The sequence below is a fragment of the Wyeomyia smithii genome, chromosome 1 (genome assembly GCF_029784165.1).
Source record: "Wyeomyia smithii strain HCP4-BCI-WySm-NY-G18 chromosome 1, ASM2978416v1, whole genome shotgun sequence".
In the NCBI taxonomy this organism is placed as follows: domain Eukaryota; kingdom Metazoa; phylum Arthropoda; class Insecta; order Diptera; family Culicidae; genus Wyeomyia; species Wyeomyia smithii.
In genome coordinates, this window is record NC_073694.1 from 68815594 (window position 1) to 68837922 (window position 22329).

The 22329-nt window shown below is 35.9% G+C and overlaps 2 protein-coding genes and 2 non-coding genes across 4 annotated transcripts in view; 3 read left to right on the forward strand and 1 right to left on the reverse strand.

Moving 5' to 3' along the window:
* Positions 1-22329, forward strand: part of LOC129718443 (RING finger protein 17) — a 580234-nt gene that overhangs the window by 44791 nt on the left and 513114 nt on the right. The gene's annotated exons all lie outside the window — the stretch shown is intronic.
* The window catches only part of LOC129718444 (uncharacterized), a 243557-nt gene that overhangs the window by 43321 nt on the left and 177907 nt on the right, over positions 1-22329 (reverse strand). The window lies entirely within an intron of this gene.
* On the forward strand, positions 633-704 carry Trnap-agg (transfer RNA proline (anticodon AGG)). The gene has a single exon. It is a non-coding gene; the product is annotated as a tRNA-Pro (tRNA).
* Trnat-ugu (transfer RNA threonine (anticodon UGU)) lies at positions 3128-3200 on the forward strand. Its single transcript has one exon. It is a non-coding gene; the product is annotated as a tRNA-Thr (tRNA).

Here is a 22329-nt window from a genome sequence, read left to right on the forward strand (position 1 = left end):
CGCTCCATTCTTGACACAGCCTCTGTTTTATGGAGTTCGAATTTACATATATGGGAAACCAAAATTGAAGCTGTACAACGTAGATTCATTACATTTGTTCTAAGACGATTTCCTTGGTCAAACCCAGTCAACTTGCCACCATATAAAAAACAGATGCGAGATCTTAGATCTCGGGACTTTCTTCGACCCGTGTTTTTAAGATGTACTCACTATGGACAGCATGAACCGGTCAAGCGATGTGCTGTGTTTTTAATAGGCTATTCGGTTCCATTGGAACAATTCAAGAACAAAATCTATGGAAGCGATAGCTTAGATTAGTTTTACCTCGTGTCATTATTGTTATTCGTTTATAATATTCTTGACTGATTTTTTTTGTAATTTTATATCATACTATTGTAAGTTTATATGTATTAAAACTTTGTAATACCGAACTTAAGAATGGGGCTCATGCCGATTTGAGAATAGTTATGATGTTGTCAACTCAAGTCGGTTTTTCCAATTAGTTACTTCATTGAGACTGTCAGTTGAAGTTTTAACTTTAAAAATAACTAAAGAAATAAATAACAAAAATCAAAGAAATTGTCCAGAAACACTGGGCTCTGCCTCCAATCCAAAGATCATTTTTTTCAACGGGCTCGTTGGTCTAGGGGTATGATTTTCGCTTAGGGTGCGAGAGGTCCCGGGTTCAAATCCCGGACGAGCCCAGCGAATAGATTTTTTGCTGGCTTAATTACTTATACTCTAGCCAGGGTCTAAGGAGTCATCTTTAAGTCATTTCGAAGGGGATGCGGGGTTCATAGAAAGATCACGAAGGGATTAAATGATTCGTTGAAAGTTGGAATGTGATTTTCAGAGTGCTTTTCGTACAAAAAATGTCAATATATAATATTTAACACAGTTTGTTCACAGTTTGATGAGAAGCACTATGAAAGTAAAGAACTGGGATTTTTTTTGTTTTAATCCACCACGATTTAATTTGCCGTTTTCGATGCTGTAAATGGTTTTTCAATCATAAGAAATATTTTTTTAATAATTTTTTCTATTCAAAATGTAGATTGTTGTATTTTAATTGAATAGTTTGAAAATTGCTGAAATAATCATAATATAACAAACTTAAAACTCTGGTCAATAGTACTATAGTACTAGTCAATAGTACTATCGATTGAGCTATATTTCAATATAACATTTTCTTGTAGAAATGATGCAACAAATTGTGCATCAGTCAATTTTTCCTATTCAAAGATATAATCTTTGATGGAATACCTGAATGTTATTATAAATGAAAGCTTTTCACAATCACCTGCTATTCGTCTACTTATTTGGTAAAAAAAAGACCAAATGATTACCAAAAAAATAGATCTAAAAAGGTATTGGCAGCACTTTTTATTTTTGTAAGAGTAAATTTTAAATCAAAAACTGAAAATTAAAAAGAATAATATGGGAAACCTGGAAGATCACGGAATGTCCGACTGTTTTCACTAGGATTTTAAAGTTGTGTTCATCTACGTTGCACTTTTTTTGTGCTAAATGCTTTGCATTCCCTTGTGGATTTCTCAGCTATGATTAGTGTATGCCAAATTAGATACCATAGGCTTCGAAAGCAGATATCAACCTGAATAAGTACGTAAATAATGCCAAATTGTTTTTTTCACTTTTCATGGTTAAAATTTGTAATATGAGCAACTGAAACATCACAAGATTGTTCCTGTTCGTTAGAAAGTCCATCTTCGGCAATGTGAAAAACCACTTGATAACAAAAAGGGTGGTGAACGAGGTGGTATCATATCGACTAAAATATGTCCACATGATTTAGGAGCGAACCCTTGATATAGCGGTGATTATCCACATCTCCCAAAACAGTAGAATAGTGCATGCAGTCATTGCCAAGTAGCAGCTTTTGTACTAAATATTGAATTATAGACTTTAGTTCATCGAAGGCGGGCTCACTAGTATTTATTTTCTTGGATTAGCAACTAAATCATTCTGCCATCGGGATCGGCTTTTGAAAAGACGCCACTAACGCCGTTGTGCTACCGAAAATGGGGAGCCGGCTGATGACTAGAGCTAGAAGGCACCTAAACGTTGCAATAACTATTAAAAACCATAATCGTTACCATTATTATTGTTATTATATATGTCGGTCCAAAGCTGGCAAAGGCATGCAGTCACGCGTCGCGGGTCGGAATCTAAACCAGCTAGCATCGTGCCAGGGACCACTGCCGAGGCGACACGATGCACAGTGCAAATATACACACAAACAGCCGAACGGCGGCAGCGGGGGCGAGAACAATTTAATTAATTCTGTGCTTCGGTCAGTGGTACGGTGGTTTGACTGTATGAATGGACCACGCGGGCCGGAGCGGGTCCGGAATTTGCATTGTATGCGTCTTTGCGGACAGCTGTGCGACTTCTGTCCACTGGATAGGGCGACTCTAACTATCGCTTTTCATTAGGAGGTCACCTAGAACAGACGTAAAGATCGAGTCGGCTGGTGGCTGCCTGCGTTGTGTTCGGTACGCCGCCGCGTCGGTCGTTTCTCACGACCTGAAAGGGCTCCCTAGCATAGGATAATAGGCGAACGAGAACTGGCTGGTGTTGTGCGCACGATTTTGTGGCTGCGGTGATGCTGGAAAGGCAAACGTTTGGATGACGCGATTGAATGTGTGTGCATAGCTGCGGTGGAATCGACTAAGCGCAAATTATGAAACGCCGAAATACAGTTTGCTACTGAAAACTTAATCTCGGGGGTAGAAGGCTTCCTGAGTGAGAGACTAAAACAGACACCTAACCTTTATGGATCAGGTATGGATCCAGCAACAAAGTTGCTATAAGAAATACCGCGGGAATAGAGGAGTAACACATTTTATTAGAAGTATTAATTTAGATTCTGTCTTGAACGAAGAAAACGTGCCAATTATGTTGCACGTGGCTTGTTCTCTTGGAGTGTTACATGATCATGGGAATAGATAACAGATACACTGTGGAATATAAAGCGACGATTAGAAGAAACTGAATTGAAAAAGACAAACTTACAGGTAATGTCAACATAATAAGCTGAATGATGATGGCCCCGGTAAGGCGTTATCCACTGACGAGGCGATTTTCTCCAGGCAGCCTCTTTATATCCGCCTCTTTAGCTCAGTTGGCAGAGCGCTGGTCTTGTAAACCAGCGGTCGTGAGTTCGATTCTCACAGGAGGCAGTGATGTTTTTTATTTTATGAATACTCTTTGTGTGTAATCGCATATTGAATTTAAACTGCATAGAAAGTTTAGAATTTAAACTGCAAGAAAGTTTAGAACTAACAAGAACTTTCATCTAGTTTGCAGTTTGTTGAGATGCTTTTTCCTAAAAAATAGGTGTTCTTTTAATGTTCGTAAAATCCTCTTTTCATGCACTTTGTTTCAATGATTTTATCGGGAATAAAATACCGTAGTCTGTCCTACCATCAAAAGAATGTAATTAGTTTGACCAGAATCAGAATCTTTTATAGCCCAAAGAATGCATTCACGGCTCACTAGGTAGACTATTCTGTCGCTTTTTTAGCGTGATTTTTGTTTCAACAAGGCTTGATAATTTTCAATAGTGCAGTTCTCATAATCAAACAACATTTTTCTGTGTTTGGGCGGATGTGTGTTAGATTGCTCAATCGATAGCTAGAAGAATTAAGGAAGTCGGTTGAAAACAAACCGACTTAAAAGCATTTAAATTTTTGTTTAATTTTTAGATTTTCAATTTAAGTCTAAACAAAAACGTAGTTCTACGTCAAAATACATTTTTAGTGTATGTACATGTTTTTGTTCTGATATAGATATCCAACGACTTCACTGAAGCCAAGAAGCTTTTGTTCGGATAGCCCCTGTTGAAAATTATGCAAGTTTTCACTTGTTAAATTGCGCTGTGTTGAAGATAAACATCACGAAAACATGAGCACGAATTATAATTGAATTCGCTAACTAACAGCAACAAAACACAAAACGCCACATGTGATGCACTTCGTACATTTATTCTGTAATCATTATTGCATCGTTTTTAGTTCGTACTAAAATCTAATCAAATTGATCGTAATTGGGACACAAATACCTTGCTGCGGAGTGTTTCATGTTCAGAGAGAGAGAGGGTTTAAATTGATTGAATATTCTAAAAAATGAACGATAACACCAATTGATCGCTATAACAAACAGCAGACTAATCATCTCTTTTTGAACCTATCAATTCAGTTATGTTTTCTAGTCCACCAAAAAAATAATATGTTAGTTCACAGAGACCAGACTCACGCACCGAAACAAATCCTAAATCACGAAAGCACAACACCTCTCTCGGGGACGGGTTGCCGGGTGTAGTACCGTGCGAAACACGGCGCGCACGGAAGCATCCTAACCATGCAAGTAATTGATTTGCCAGATTAGTCGCTCTCAATTAGGGCAATTTGCACTCGTGTTTTGGCATATTATCTAGCTTTTCGAATACAGTTTCCACTCTGTGCTATCTCTACTATCAACCATGGAATGTTTTCCAGTGCTATAAATTTCCCCCCCCAAGTCTAATGCAGTTTCTATCAATCATCTGAAACCACCTCATCAGTGGTAATGGACAATGTTCCAGGTGTGTACCCAAGCATGCTTTGTGGTAGGGGAGGGTGTTTCGTTGTTAAAATCACATCTAATTTCACGCCACGGTTATCCGGAAAAATACGGGGATGATGCTGCTGTTGCTGACCAGGCACAAAAATGAGCTTCTGTAGAAAAGCAGCCAGCAGAACGAACAAAACAAGCGAAAAAGACACAGCAGCCCAACTAATCGGAATGTAAAATATTGAATAATTGCTATGCAAAATTTATAATGGTGATAAACAGTGCACAGAGTAACAGCGGATTTTATGGCGAAGAGAAATGTCACCTCACAGCAGCCGACCGAGTGCTCCCGTTCATTTATGCTTTTTTTCTTTCTTTTGTTTCCATATGTCAACTTTCTCTCCGAGTCGAATTCGTAATCGCTGAAAGGTTGGTCAAAAATTGCAATATAAACATTGATTTAAAGTGATGTTGCGTCAAGAGTGCAAACGATTCACACAATTTTATTTTAATATTCTAAAAAAAAACATACGGTTTCAACACGTTTTTACAACCTATGAAGAGGCTTAGAGGAAAGTTGTCATAAGTTTACGGACAGTGAAAGTAAAATTGTTTAATGTATTAGAGTGGATGTTCACAATGCTGATGAGAATATGCTTCAAATGGTTTTGACGATTGATGATTGAAGTTGATTCTCATGACAAAACAACCATGAGTTCGTCAACGATTTTGTTTTTGGTACGTTTTGTCTTCAAAAAACCGCCTTGACGAAGACCAATTTTGTTTACATATTTCTATCATTCTATTGATCTATCACAATTCTGAATCTGATTGATCCTGTTGAGCAATTCTCGCTGAAACTAGGCCACTAGATGCACAAGTAGGGTTTGCAATCCCTACTAATTTCTTTGTTCATTGACAAAAATTTTTGAACTCTGTAAATTGATAAAAAAGTTTGAAAGTCGTAAATCAATGCGACCAGAAATAAATACTTCTATCAAACTAAGAGTCAGTGTAACTTCGGTCGTGGTTGCTATTTCACATGAAAATCTTTTTTACAGGTTAATTATGGGAACTGCTCCATTATTCATCTCAGCCCATATATTCATCTCATTCAATTGAAAACAGGAAAAAACGCATATTTTCTTCTTAAACCAATCTGCTAATCCATGGATTGGATTCTTCTTAGTTCACTTTAGATTTCTCATTAAGTGGAATCCTCAAAAACTCACTCAAAAGCTCTAAATTATTTCAATTTCCTACCTCAGGTTTTCAATCACCTACCTCAGAAAACAAAATCCGCGCATTGTTCTATACGGCTACAACGGGACTCGTTCAGCAGCCAACCAAAGTTTTTCTCATCACTAGCGGACCATTTTTTATTTTAATCACTAAACAAAATCACTCACTACACTAAGAATACTTTAATCTTTGAAACGTTCACCTCAAAATTCCAAAAACCAGCTTGAATTAGCAGAAATATATGAGATTAATTTCTACAATTCCTAAATTTCAACTGTTTGTATTTTCATCTGTTTTCTCTGCCTTGAAGAAAATCAAAAGTTGCCAAATCGGTTTCTGTTAATACGAACAAATCATACTGAAAATGTTGAATTATTCCGACATAAATGGACAGCACTGCAGTGGTTACCTAGGTTACCATATTTGCACGTAAACAACTACAGCGGATATCTAGGTAACCTACTACGACGGGCTGCGGCTACGTTCATTCATAATAATGTGATTCATTCATGATTAACAGTGCATTGCAGTGTGATGAATATGGGGGCGTCGTGAGATGAATAATTGAGCAGTGATTTAAGTTTTGAGATGGATATGGAAGCGTTGTGTAAAATGGTTTGTTTTACAAAATTTAGGATAAATCTAGCTAAGTTTACTAAATATACTATACTGAACGATTCTATAAGAGCACGTAAGCGTATTTTATTTATTTGTTTTCAATGATTTCATGAAAATTTGTTGTTTAATCCGTGCATTCTTCGTAAATATCGGCTTAATGAGATGAATAATGGAGCAGTTTCCCTACATAAACATTTAAATGCTCTAAAACTGACTTATTTCGAGTCATATTCAAATATTGTTCTGCCAATGACAACTAGATTATCTACGAAGTTTTTTTCGGAACATAACTTTCATCGTCATGGCATACCAAATATATTTGATAAAAAAAGGCGCTTTGCTATCGTTTAAGCAAACAAAGTTTTGAGCAAATATTTGCATATATATTACCCGAAAAAAAATTTACCCAAAAAAGTCCGTACCAAATATAGCAAATATTTGCCTCGTCTACCTAACACTCAGCTTTCTCTTCGAGAAACTAAAAGCATTGGACACTCCAGTTTCTAATGAAATGTAGCTGGAATCGTTGATTTGGCAATATTCTGGAAATTAAACACAGGCAGGGATTCAGTGGACTTGAGCAAAGTTTTACAAAAGTACATTAAATTATTTGGGCTTAACGGATAATTTTCAACGGATCTGAAGGGATTGTTTAACGACAGAGAAGCCTTGAACGTTCTCTTTTGCAAACATTTGCTGCGAAAATCGATCGCAAATTGCTAATGTATGATGATGATGATGATGATGATGGTCCCGCCACATACCCCTACAAAGGTTTGAGCTGGACGATTTATCTATAGATAATTAATGTAGTCACATTTAAATCAGTTATATAAAAAAACGAACTGAATTTACCTCCAGATATAAACTTTTTCAAAAACTGTTTACTTGATTCACATCGATAAAAATGTGAAGAGCTATACTGCCGTTCTACGCATAGTTGTCCCATGTTACTTTTGGTCGATTTTCGTTTTTTATCACCAATAAGTCTATTTACATGTATATTCTTAAAAAACTTTTAAAAATGACATTGTTTGTTCCGAAAATCTTGAAAAACCATACGAAGTCTGTTTGTCCCATCGATGATTTTCTACACATATTTGTCCCACTAGATTTTTTCTATTCTAATTCATCCCACTAACCACTAATTCTCATATTTACAACTTGGGAAGTGCTACAGAGCATTAAAGACTTCTCCTAACAACATTTGACTACATTACGGGTTTCAGAAATTCGGTAACGAAAATCTCTTTTCTTGATTATTTAAATGCGGTGCGTTCATATCTTTGTTAAGGATACCTAAACTTTGTTTGCTGGTTCGTAACCTGAATGATTTTCCTTTTCGAGCATATAAGAAGATAAACGTATGAGATTCATACTAATTGGAAGTTGTAAGAACTGTCTTTTGTGTGTAGCCAAAATGGAGAAAGCCCAACAACGTTCAAATATTGTATGATGGGAATGGTCAATCTAAAAAAAAATAATTCTTCTTTGTAATGGTAAGTCATCTGATACTTATTCAGATAAACTATCTTTCATCTCGACTATCATCACTTGTGTATAAAGACAACAAGATTAGCGTGACCATTTTCGTGAAAGATTAAACAACCTTCTTTCCCCAGTACGAACTTTGTATTGGGAAACATCGAATGCACGTGGTGGGACTGATATGCGTAGAAGTTATCTATTGGAAGGCAAATTTCTCGGCATTATTGTCCCAGTGGGTATTTTTTATGGAAAAGAGTGTTGAATCTAAAAACCTTCACCTAGATTTATTGAAAACAGTCTATTGCAAGGTAAAACTGGTTAGAAACCCATAATTGCATTTGTCACATTGACGCAATGCGCAAAAGTATTGTAAAACTTTAACATCGTTTTTCTCATTTGCATGATTTAGAACATGGGACAAATATGCGTAGAACGGCAGTATAGAACTACACAAAACTAGCACACATCAATGTAAACTAGAATATCTTTTGTATTTTTTTTTAATTCGTTTTACATGCGAATTTGTAATGAAATTGTAACCGATTTTTTGTTACCTTTTATTATAAGCTTTATTTGAAATCTCATTTTTGCTATGATTTTTTTCCATTCCCGGGCTCCCGGGAATTCCCGGAAAATGAGATTTTTTATTCCCGTTTCCCGGGAAATCAAATCCCGGGAATATTGCAAACCCTATGCACAAGGTCTTTCAAATTTGATATAAATGCACATAGTTATTAGAAATAGAGAAAAAATGATAATGCCATTTTGACGTGGGACTACGTCTTTGTTTACTATACTGGGATGCATTCTGTGAAATTGGAAATGAAACGGGCAAATGTTGCGTCAGATTTCAAACGTTAATAACAGCATACCCACATGATGGACAACAATAACCAATATGTTGTTGGATAGATAAAATGTATAACAATTTTGTAATATGCTAATTATCACTCTAATTTTATTGCTAAGCGGTGAAATTGATAAAAAATTTCAATAACAAATTTACGCGAATAATGAACCAATTACATGCGAGCATTACTAGCACAGACGACGTGAATGGACACCATCCGTTTCCTGTGATATTCTCTGTATAATATTGAAATAAAAATTGACAGAGTCTCCCCGTCCCATTAGGTCAATTTATTTTTGCTTCCATGAGCTTAGACTAATATGATGTCTCGAAGGTAAAATTTTTCCTAAAACATTACCTATCCTTGAACAATTTCTAAACCTGCGTGTTAGGTTCTGAAGAACCTAATAAAAACTGATGTCTTGAAAGAAAACATGCCGGAAAAAACAACAGTACCAGTGATGTAAAGAACCGCAGGTCTCTCGTCGTCTATGATTGCAGTGGTACTCTTCTATTCGTACATTTCAGCGGTACACTTCTATTCGTACTGCAGCGATACTATTCGTATTGCAGTGGTACATTTTTGTTCGTACATTTCTATTCGTGTGCAATTGAGGAAAAACTGCAATGCTGCTGTTGATGGTGATTGAAAGTTTATCTCATAAATATGATTACCATTGTAGAATTGTAAATTTTTGCAACGGATATTTTTTAATTTTATCTTCGATATTCACTAAATAATCGTGACCGGATAGTCGAAAGAGTAAATTCCTAAATATATACATTTATAGAAGAGTAAGAGCCTGCGAATGCTCATGATTTTTTTGTTTATTTACTAAGATTCATACAGAATCTCTTTTTAAATTTCAAAATTGTTAGATAATATATTATTATTCTAAGCTTTACCATAATAAACGTATATTACCTGTCTTCGTAATACAGCGAATGTAGTTGTAGGCAAATGTAAAAAAATGTCCTGCAAAAAAAAAGGTAATTGTGGATTGCTACGATTTTTTGCTGGAACTTGTTAATAATTTTGTTTGAAATATCTTCTTATGTTTGCCAATTATTGAACCTTTGTAAGGGCTTCCATATTATTTTGATAAAGAGTAAGATCCATATTATAGATTTGATTTAATTAGAGTTAAATAAGACAAAACCATTCATTATGATGAAGTAAGTATTATTGGATTTGGTTTTTGAGGATATAGAGTTAATTCTGACTTTGACGCGTTATGAGAAATTCTTGGTGCTTCTTCAACAACCACAATATGCTTGTGCCTTCTCAAATACAGTCAAATACATGTTGTTTGCACAAAAAAATACTACAGGCATAATATCGTCAGATATAAACGATATTCTTTCGAGTGTTGTTGAATATATATCGAAAATTGATTTCCAGGGTAGGCTGAAAAAAAATACGTACAGTCGCTGAGCAAACACATTGATTCTGTCTGACGACCCTGTATATTTTGTAAAAAAAAATCCCCTAATTGCAGTGTTTAGTCCCACGTCACCATTTCATACAACCCTAGAGCTGTACTGCCCATAATCGCATATTTGTAACATTTGCAAAATTGGTTGTTCGAGCAATTCGCACTTTTATATTTTGACCTTAAATGCATTGTTACTAATATATTCTCGCAAATAGACACTTTAACTAAACTTAGTATCATGAAGAAAGCACTACTTTACACTATGTATACATTGAATATCACTTTTGAAGTCAAATTGGTTGACATTTTTGCAATGATACATTTATGCCGTTACTTTCAAGCTACTTTTGGAATGTATCACATGGAAAAAGAAGTTTTTCATGTATTCAACAAGCATGAGCTGAACATCAGAAACGGATCACCGGTGGTTGGTTACCGGACCAGAATAACTTCCGAGTTCCAAAGGATGCAGATGTGGATTTGGATGGAAACTTTTTTGACAAAAAAGTTGAAAAAGTTAAGTAGTGTGACAATTATGCGGTTATTTACGCTATGTGACAAAACAACTTGGTATTTCTTACGACTTTTTTCACACAAACATAAGCATATTTTTCCAGATGTAAAAAGTACATACTATTCTAAGCATTTCCCAATAAGAGGACGAAATCCATAAAATGTCGAATGTTACAATTATGCGATCACAGGCAGTGTATACCTTGTAGTATTTGTTTGATCGAATTTGTTGACCCCTCGGTCACCAAGGGGAGAAATAGTTTCTAGGAAAGTGCAAATTTTAGCAATTCTTGATATTTTACTACAAGAAACACTTTTCTGTAAAAAGGATAGGGCTTTCATTAGAAGTGATCAGAATTTGGCCGCCATATTGGATTATGTCAGAAAAATGCAATTTTGCCCGTGTTTGCAACTACCGATTTTCAATCGGAGACCAGCATTGAAAAGCGGAGAAAATATTCTATAAGATGCAAGAAAAAAAACAGGTGAGCATCAGTGTTAACCTGCCAATTGAACGAATTTTCCAAACGAAGTTTTTAAATACACTAAGGTCGCTTTTTACGCGGGTTCATTTTGACGCGGCTTTTCTACGCGGATTCCGGAATTTACGCGGTTTTTTTTACGCGGATTCCGGAATTTACGCGGTTTTTTTTACGCGGATTCCGGAATTCACGCGGTATTTTTTTTTTGCTCGGATTTCGGTTTATCTTCACTCAGAATGCAAAATTAACGCAGGTTTTTTTTACGCGGATTCCGGAATTTACGCGGTTTTTTACGCGGATTCCGGAATTTACGCGGTTTTTTTTACGCGGATTCCGGAATTTACGCGGTTTTTTTTACGCGGCACGTATCCCCCGCGTAAAAAGCGACTTTAGTGTAATCAATGCATTCCATGCAATCAACGTAGTAGTCCCTCCAGTATTATTTTTTGAAATGCGATGAATTGTTCATTGAAACAATGCTTAGCTCATTCCCTGTCACTAAAGTAAATTGCCATAAGTAAAATGAAACTTTACACTATATCGTATAGTTTTTTTTTTTTTGGATCCATAGAATAACCAATCTTAACCCGAATGAAGCCATTGTGTATGCAGATTTAGCTGAAAATCATAGTGTGACGATTCAAAATGAGATTCAATCTCACTATTATACATAGCAAATTATTACTATTCATCCAATCTACTACTGTGCCAAAGGGGTTTTACATCACAAAATCTTGATCCTCCTTCTTGGACCATAACCCTGTATATGTCTATTGTTGCTTCACCATATTGTTCTATTTTTAAACATAAATAACACTTTTCCCACATTTTAAAAGTGTTCGTTCACACTGACGGAACAGGAAGTCAGTTCAAAAATAAATATAACTTTACCCATCCCAAGAAAAACGATTTTCACATGTACGTAGAGTGAAATTTCCATGCCGTAATCAATATTAAACAATATTCAGTTTGCTTCGAGAATAAAAATAACTCAAAAGAACAGAAAAAAATATTAATATAAAAAATATATTATCTAACATCGAGCATGTTGCATATATTATTATAACTAATCTCAATGCAAATAGTGTGGGCGTACTAGTTGCATAATTAACTGATTACGATATATATTGATATGGCAAGGTTATAACATGCGCATCCACTTGATCTCAGCATATGGCTACTAGAGATGGTCGGGTATGGGAAATTTGTTACCCGTACCCGACTCATTGAGAATTTTCCATTATTTTGTGAAACGAAAATAAACATTCAACCGTAATGAAGTGTAAAGTTCGAAATTGTTATCAACCGACTTTTGTTTTTGTACTCGAGTAATAATTAACGTAGGAGGTAATCCGAAAAGAGGTTACATGCAAATATTGCTTACACGTTTAAACAACAAAAATGCCTTTAAAAATCGGCAAACTTCCAAAACTCGTAGCTTACCAAAGGACAGAAATATAAGAAAATATTGTTTATTTCATTGCGTGTATGGATGTTATCATGAAAAGTATTTTTGGAATAAGTCCACGGTCAGAAAAATGTAATCATTCTTCCACAGAAATCAATGTAACGTTACCGGTGCAACTACAAAACTGTCGCTACATAAAACAGAAGTTGGTTAAGCAATTCCACAAATTTACAAAGAAAGCCGTCTTGGACCGTAAATCTAGAAAGCGCGAGTTTAATAATCGGAATACGCTGGCAGGATTATTACTGAAAGTTAATGAAATTTATTATTTTACTTAAAAATAAACCACATTTTTTTGTAAAACCACACTGAATACAAAAAATGCTTGAGCCGAACATTTTTTCTTGGTTTTTAAATTACCCGTACCCGACCCGAACCCGAAAATTATTTTTTGGCGTACCTGAAACCCGACCCGAACCCGTCGGGTACGGGTATCGGGTAAAAATACCCATACCCGACCATCTCTAATGGCTACTACGTTGGTTGCGTGGAATGCATAGAATATTTCAAAACTGCGCCGAAAAATTCGTTCAATTGGCAGGGTAACACTGATGCTCACCCAATTCTTGAATCTTATAGAATTTTTTCTCAGCTTTCCAATGCTGGTCTCAGATCGAAAATCGGTAGTTGCGAACACGGCCAAAATTGCATTTTTCCGATATAATATGGCGACCAAATTCAATATGGCGGCCAAAATTCTGATCACTTCAGATGAAAGCCCTATCATTCCTCTTTACAGAAAAATGCTCCTTGTTGTAGGTTCCATAACCAATTTCAGAGATATAGCTCAAATTCGATCAAACAAAAATGGCATTATCATTTTTCTTTATTTCTAATAACTAAGTGCATTTATATCAAATTTGAAAGACCTTGTGCATCTAGTGGCCTGATTTCAGCGAGAATTGCTCTGTTAATAAATTTATTTGGATATTTTCTATTCTCAACCCTCTTGTGTCCAGTGCTGCCTTTAGACTGTATTCAGTTGAACCTCTTAAAATCTTCAATCAATAAATTTATAAAGATTCATAGTGATTTTTTCGAAGTCCGTCTAAAAACAACTTGAGCACTAGAGGGTTAAGAAACGCTCTCTTGTCATTTCATACCAAGTTTGAAACCATTTTTCTTACCTTTTTCAACTATTAAAAGGATTGTCTAGCAATTTTTTTACACTTTATTTTACAACAGCGGTTTTCGACTTTTTTTTTGTCCGCGTACCCCTTGGCGATATTTTCCAAATTAATTGTACCCCTTGGCTTGGAATGTTCTCACAGAGTGTAAAAGAGAGTGGTAGGTCATGTGGTGGTATTGAACTTTGGTTTATTTGATTGCTACAGTCATGTTTTAAATTAATTTAACGTCGAGATAAACCTATTTTAGTATTGTAGGAAAATTGGGGCAAAATCGACATGTTGCTGACATTTTACGTGGACCAGACATCTACCAATCGATTTTTGAGACTTTTTTACTCAATATAAGATATAATTTGACTACCACTTTTAGATATTAGCGCATTGCCATTACCATTAATACATACTCGATATTAGTTTGCTCTGTGAAATATACTAAAACCATGCCAAAACCGGTTTCGTAGAATCACCGTTTTGAGCTCAGTTTTTGTCCGATTTGAGAACTGTTTTTTTCTAAAGATGGGTAAGAAGATGCTAATATGTGGACAAACTCATAGAATTTTGACATTTGGCCTTGGAACAAAATGGCGTCGAAAAAACACCAAAAATTTCCGATTTCTCAAAGTTTAAAATGGCGCCATTGTTGCCCTTCAAGTTAAAATATGTTCAAACTCGGGTAAATTCATTTTCGCATCAAAAAATCATGCATGGAAGCCAAGGCAAAAAAATTGTTTCACTGTGTTATTCTGGTTCGAAATATCCGAAAACAGAGCGATGGAGCGGCGTTAAAAACATTTTATCGATGTTGAACCGGGCAGTCGATTTATGCAAGAATGATTTTAGCATCAACCATTGCCTGCTGAGTTTTTCCTCTACGTTCCGAAGGAGCAATTCTCAACATGAGAAATCACGGTGCCCCGCTGGACCATTATTATAAAAAAAAATTGTCCATCAAATCCAAGTATGAGGGTCTGGTTAAACTTTAAAAAAAATCTACCGACCGGATCTCGAGAAATCTCGATTTTAGGGTGTTAGTTAATAAATTTCAAAATAATCCGTATTCGATTCATGTAATATCATCGAAATTCATCCAAAAACTTGCCCAAATCATTTTATGCCAAAATATACTTGTTGGTGTTGCTACAATTATGATAATTCACCACTGACTTAACTCTCTAAATTGACTTAAGTATGTTATTTGTATGGCTTAGTGGCTTTAGTTTAATTTAAATGTTACGTTCTGTGAATTGAATGGGAAAAAAATAATTTAACCTTGTTGTGTTTCATACAAACCCACACACAAACACGCACTCACATACACACACAAATATTCACACACGTATACATATATATATATATATATATATATATATATATATATATATATATATATATATATATATATATATATATATATATATATATATATATATATATATATATATATATATATATATATATATATATATATATATATTACACACAAATTTTGAAAATTATGTATTATATTTTCCTTATTAGAAAGAGTGATTTAAAAATGTATACACAACAAGAGAATTAAGCCTCCTTTTCCTAGCTTGTGTATCGAATAATACGATTTTTTTAAACAATTGCATTTTGCACGGAGTAAAACCAATTGGTAGTTACACAATTTTTAATATTTCTCGAATGTTTCAGGACAAAAAAGTTTCTTTTAGTGTGTATGATTGTATTTATTTTAGAACAAGAAAGTCGAATCAACAAAAAAGTAGGTACATTTTGGACATATTGGCTTTTACGTTAACCATGCAAGAAAGGCAGTATAGGCTATCATGTCTGATTACTGTTATACTCAATCAAGGCATTTTTTTGTAAGATTTGGACCACTGCAACCATTATTTTGATTTTTTGTGGTAATCAAGGCACTTAATAAGCGATCGTTGTAAATTTGGAATTTTTTTCAGATGCCAAATCACGTTGAAATGAACAGGCTCGGAAGCTTGTTCATTGTGATGGCTAAGACCTCTTCCAGTGTCTCTGCAGAACTCTGGTACAGGGTACTTACTTAGCCCTGGAAAGATAATCTTATTTTGACGTGAAATTGATGCATACATTAAAATCATTTGAAATGCAAGTTTTTGTTTTAAATTTAATATTGAGTGATCATTATGGTGGTAACACATCGATGCATAACAAATACCAGAATTCAGTTTTTTTTAAATCGTGAACATATTCGCACTAATTGAAAATTTAACATTTGTTTTAACTTTTTTCGTATCACCTGAAATGGCTGGACGGAAAAAGAAACCTCGCATCGCTGCGGGGAAGAAAAGAGAGCCATCTCTTTCTGACACTTCGAGTGTCTGTAGTGACAATCCTTTTGATATTTTGCCTGAGCAAGAAGCTGGTGAAATGGAAGTTATGAGTAATGAAACTATACAAAATGTCAATTCTTTAAAAAAGGAAAAAGTTCCACCTATTGTGGTAACTATTTCTTCTGAATTCAATATTTTCAAAGAGGAACTTTCAACGTTTGTTTCTGACGTTGAAGTTACCTTTCAAATTGGTCGTAGAGGCGAATGCCGCTTATTAGCCGACTCAGTAAAGGGTCGTAATCGTCTTATTCAGTATTTAACTGAAAAGATGTATGAACTTTTTACATATGACACGAAGAGCGCCAAGCCGTTCAAGGTCGTATTGAAAGGTCTCACCAACGATCAAACCGTTGATGAGATCAAACTTACTTTAACAGAATTACTTGGCATAGCCCCTATCCAAGTAATTCTAATGAAACAAAAATCACGAGGCGATAACAGTCAGAGAACTGGAATTTCCCTTGTTAATTATTTAATTCATTTTAACCGCAATGAGGTTAACAACTTAAAATTTTTTGAAAAAGCACATGCTTTGTATAATGTGCGTGTAAAGTGGGAAATTTATAGGAAGTATGGCGGAGGTGAAAAGCATATCACCCAATACCGTACTTGCCAACGTTATGGCCATGGTTCCAAATTCTGTAACATGTGTGTGTGTGGAACCTATCTCTCTCCCACTGTCTGGCAGTGATAATGTGAAACAAAGACAGCTGCAGTATAATTTCATTTCTGCAATTTTCTTTGTTTCGGGATCAAGAAGGTGTTAGCTCTACCGATTTTCCAAAGATCCATGACAGAATAACTGAGTACTTGCAGTGCATTCCGAAATCCTTTTCCCGTCGGCAAGCCCCGCCCGAAAACAATAGTAGAGTCATTGGGATTCTGCTATTGTGTTCAGACTTTCGATTTATTTGATGTTACTTCCGTATCAAAGAAATCGACCCGTATATAATAATATTATGCAATGATGTTTGTATGGCGGTATATGAAAAATTTATCTAGTTTTGTTCAATGTATGGAAAGTGTCCGTTATGTTGTGCTTAAATAAAATGGATGAAATGAATATATAGAAATACACGACATATCATTGTCCAATATAAATCTTACCATATACATGTGTACCAAAATATAACCCATATTTTTGACACTCTTGCCAAACTTGTCAGTAAAAATGTCCATATGAAACATCTGCTCAAAAGCTAGAAAAATCAAACAAGATAACAGCACAAATCGCGTTTGGCAGCAAACCTTATGATACTTGTGTCGTAAACATGAGCACCTACAATACAACAAAATTGAAACAATCATTTGTCTTTCATCAGCACCAATGCAACAAGTTGAAAAAAAAAATCCTATTGGAAATCCCACAAGGAACTTTATGTCAACGCAAGCTATGTTGCCAGACTGCTGTCATTGTCGCTCTCGCAAATACATCGCACGATCATCTAATAATACAAAAGAATATTTAGGAATACTTAGCAAGTTTTGTCTCTTTCTTCCTGCTTTCATTCGCATGGCCGTGCTGGCCGTGTCGAATCGAAGTAAAGCGGTCTCCACGTACTCTTTCGATGAACGGACTAGCGATATCCTGCTTACACTCCAGACTAGCAATGGGCGATATTGTATCGGTATCGGAAATATCGATACTTTTGAGACGATATTTCGATTTTTTGGATCGATACACAAGCGTCCGATACTCGACCGTATCGATACTGAAAAACGCGATATTTGTATCGATATTCTTTTATGCATACGGACCAGCTAGCTGACATGTTACAAGGGCTAACATCTTAATGTGTACACGAGATCACCGCCACTTTTGATACGCTATGTTATGCTGTCTGTCAGCGTCAGTGGAGCCCACACATCGTAGAACCGCTGCGATGTTGGCTGCGATAAAGCAAAGCAAATCGGATGGAGATGCCAGCTAGTTGATACGAGCTGGAACCACTGAAAAGCTGCCACTGTCAGTATAAGTATCGCACAAGTCTATTTGCACTAGCAAACTTAAGCCTGTATTACACTCTTTGACCAAGCGTCAAATATTTGGCACTTTTTGACAGATAAAAATTTGGTCGAAGATAATTATTTGTCACTCTCCAATTTTAACATGAGGCAAACACGGGCAAACAACAACCATGATGTCAAATAAATTTGACCATTATGTCAGAAGGTCATAAATTTTACCATTAGACAAAGAGTGTACTACAGGCTTTAGATGGAGAAATAGATAGAGAGAATGTTGTGAGCCAAACGAACTGTCAAAATCTGAGCCAAACGCAGCATAGGGCCAAATTCGAAATTTGTTTTACTTAAGCCACACATTTAAAGCCAAAAAGGAGTGCTAAATAATAACGTGTTCTCAAATACTTTCAAGAATAGGCATAGCTCTACGTTGCATTATTAAGGCACAAAACTTATATTGTTTCTCTGACAATTGATTAAAATATTGTTTGTTTACATTTATACTAAGCTTCATTTGTTTTTATTTCAATTAATTCTACTTTCTGCGTTAAAATGCATCCACAAACCCCTCAAACGAAATTCAACGTTATCAGAAATGATGTTTGGCTTCGATTTAGTTGGGCTATAGCCCAACGAGCGGGAGCCCAACTAAAACGTAGCCCAACTAAACATAGCCCAACGAGCGAAATTTGACGGTATTTTAAAAACAAATATAAGTTTTCTGGTTACACTGTTCAGATCGAATATTTGCAAGCGGAAACTAACTCATGCTTTCCGTCGACACAAGTTAGAGTACAAGTGAAAAAAAAAATGCAATATTTATTAGTTAGAAAAATTCAGCGGTAGACTTCACTATCTCATTTTCGCTGACATATCTAACTTTTCTACGCATCAACTTCCTCATCAATTAATATGGAAGTGTGTCAATAATTTATACAAATAAGACGGGAGCTTCACAGCCCATTGGGCCAGTGAACACAAATCTTGAAGATATAAGATGTTTAATTCATTTGTCTGCCAAAGCTCAGAATTTCTGCATTACCTGTATGTATTTGTTTGTGAAGTCATTTGATTCATGCTGCTCTAGAGAATGCGGATAGATACCAGAAAAACAACAAAAAGTCGGCACATCAAATTTTCATTGCTGAAAACCACCAAAATTTTGCTGATTTTTGGTGTGCTGTGCTTCCAGCAATCTGTTCAGCAAAATGAAATTTGCTAATTATTCAGTAATGCTCAATTGCATAAAAGTGACAGGTCGTTTGCTGCATGTTCGGTAAAACATAATACAACTTGCTGGTTGTCAGCTATGACAATTTGCTGTTCATTCAGCAAAGCATAAATCAATTTGCTGGTTAACCAGTTAATTCAAGGGAACCATGTTTTCGTCAGGCACCAGATTCCATCCGCCCATCGGATCATAGGCAAATTACTGTTGAACTAGAGATGTACGATTATCATTTCAACTTTTAAGTTCATCTAGCCCAACAAGGACTTAGCTATGGTCCCATATTCGCTATCAGGAGCTTAGCGATGATCCCGTACCAGCTGCACAGCGATTTGGCGCGTTTTACTAATGACAGCTTGACGTAAATTTTTTGACATATCAATTCTTTTGCTGGATTCCAGCAACCATTCATTTACTGTTTTCTGTTCAGCAAATAGTTTTGCTGTATTTTCGCGAATCGAATACTGGTTTTCAGTAAATTCAGGGTGGCCACTCAATATCAATTTTCAATATCCCGGTTTTTTCCCGGTTTTCCCGATGATATTTAGTGAAATTTCCCGGTGTTTTATTTTTAAAACATATAAGAAAAAAATCAATTTTCACATGCTTATTTGTGCCTTGCAAAAATAGTGTTACAAAACTATGAAAAACATTCCTCCTTCATCGTGTTTAGCTGTTTGTCGACTTTAGCAAGTACCTTCATGGTGATCTGCTGCACAATTTTCGCCCTCTTTATCTCCAAATCGTTGACAATCTTTGCCTTCTCGCGCTTTTTTGCTTTCTTCTGCATCTTTCTCTGTCAACCTTCTCTCGAGCTTGCAGTGCTTCTGTATCAGGATGCCAATGAAATGCGTGGGATAAATGCAAGAGTTGGGGCATAGAGTTTTTGTCTTCTAGAAAAATGTCCTCAGGCAAAACTTCAAGCGGACTTTGGGAAGAAGAGCCTCAGAGTGACCAATGAAAAAAATGCACATGAAACTGTCTAGATGCATTTTGCAAAATGCATGAAACGTTGAGATCTGTTATTTCAAAACAATTTTTTTTTCGAAAAAATTTTCGAGCTGGGGTCAATGTAATGTATAAGAAATTTTCTCATGGTCCGTAAAATAAATTCAACTGACACTCTGAATAAACAATTTGAAAAAAAAAAAAAATATTTTAGCTACTTTTTGTTTTTGATATAGAAAAAATCTGAGAAATCTTTAACAAATAGCTCTTCAAGGTGGCGTCTTTCCCCAACAAAATCAAGTAGTCAAAAGGTCCAACACAGAATGAAAAAATTTTTTTTGCTGCTTTTTGCTGCTTGTGGTTAAAATCATACCAAGAATCGGGAAGTACAAACCGGGTAGCTCCGTTCCGGTCCGGTTCGAAATAAAATCGAGACTCGAAGTTTCCGGTCCTATTTGACTTTTGACCGGATTCTCCCCGATGCGATGTCGAACACTATTCACAAGAAGTTTCAATACGCCTCCCGCGACGCTGATAACTTTTTGACTTCTTTAAAATCTGACAATATATGTTACGGAACAGTAAATTTATCCACCTGATCAAGACCGATTTTATTTGACGCAGATCTTGCTGCGAAGCCGCTGTCGACTTTAACTGAAACCAACAACCAGCTTTCCCCTATCCGGCAGAATCATGCCAGTTAGGTAAACATAAAAAAACAGGGTCTCATGTTGACATTTCCTCAGAAACTGTTGAACAAATAAAGCGGCAGACATGAAGGAGGATGATTTTCCCGGCGTGAAGCCTAATTTCCCGATTTTCCCGTATTCTTTTCCCGGTGTTTTAAAATTCCCGGCTTTTCCCCGCTTTTCCCGTTTTTCCGGTAAAGTGGCCACCCTGAGTAAATGTATTTATCAAAAATTCAAAAAATGATCTCAGCTATAGTATCGATACTTCTGGTATCGATACTTTTTGACCGATATTTTGAGCATCTCGATACTTTTGGTTCTTCGGGTATCGATACTGGAGTATCGATACTCTCCGTCGTATCGCCCAATGCTACTCCAGACATGTTCACATTCAGCCATGTCGAATGTTTTTCAATGCTCGATTGTTGCAGTTTGCACACTTTAATTCAATCACTATCACTATCGTACACAACCCGCCCAACGCGGCCAGTTTGCGAATAGATCACCACTCATACACCCACTTCTATTTTGAACATAACACACAGAAGAAGATTGAATTGCGAACGCGAAATTTGGAGGGATAGAAAACATCGCACAACCAACCGCATTTTCACTATCGAAATCAACTTAGAATCACCCGGACAAATGCATTAAATCACAACTCCGCACAAATTTTCGATACAATCCGCAAACCTATCATTGCTCTCCACACTTTACACTAGCGAAAAACGTCCCTGATGCTTTAAACACTAGAAAAACTCGGAATTAGTAGCAGCACAGCAAAAACGCGACATGACACGGCAGCAGGGATGCCAGATCCTCATGGTTCCAAATTCTGTAACATGGACCAAAAATGTCTTAATTGTGGAGACTCTTCTCACAAAAAGGACACATGTCCTGTGAAAGAGAGTAAAAATTTTCGCTGTGCGAATTGTAACGGCAACCATATGTCAAATTTTTATCAGTGCCCAGTCCGTTTAGCAATTGTTTAGGCAAGGCAAGGTAAACAAAATTCAATTTCTCAATTAAAACCAACTTCAAAACAAAATTCTCCAAGCGTACCAGTGACGCATAGTTTACCTACTCCTTTGCATACCCGTTTAACTTATCACAGGTTACAGGTAGTTCGAACATTATACCGCCTAGTGTTGGTAGTTCGAAAATGACCGTTAATATGGGTAAGCAAAACACGCTAGAAAATAATTGTACACCTATTACTTCAGCTAAATATTACTGCCGAAAATATTTTCTCTAATGTCAACTGCCTGGGGCCTATTACGTCAGGTAAACTTTCTTTTTTGCAACAGGCAATGTTCGATCTCATGAACGCCATGTTGCAGGCAAAATCA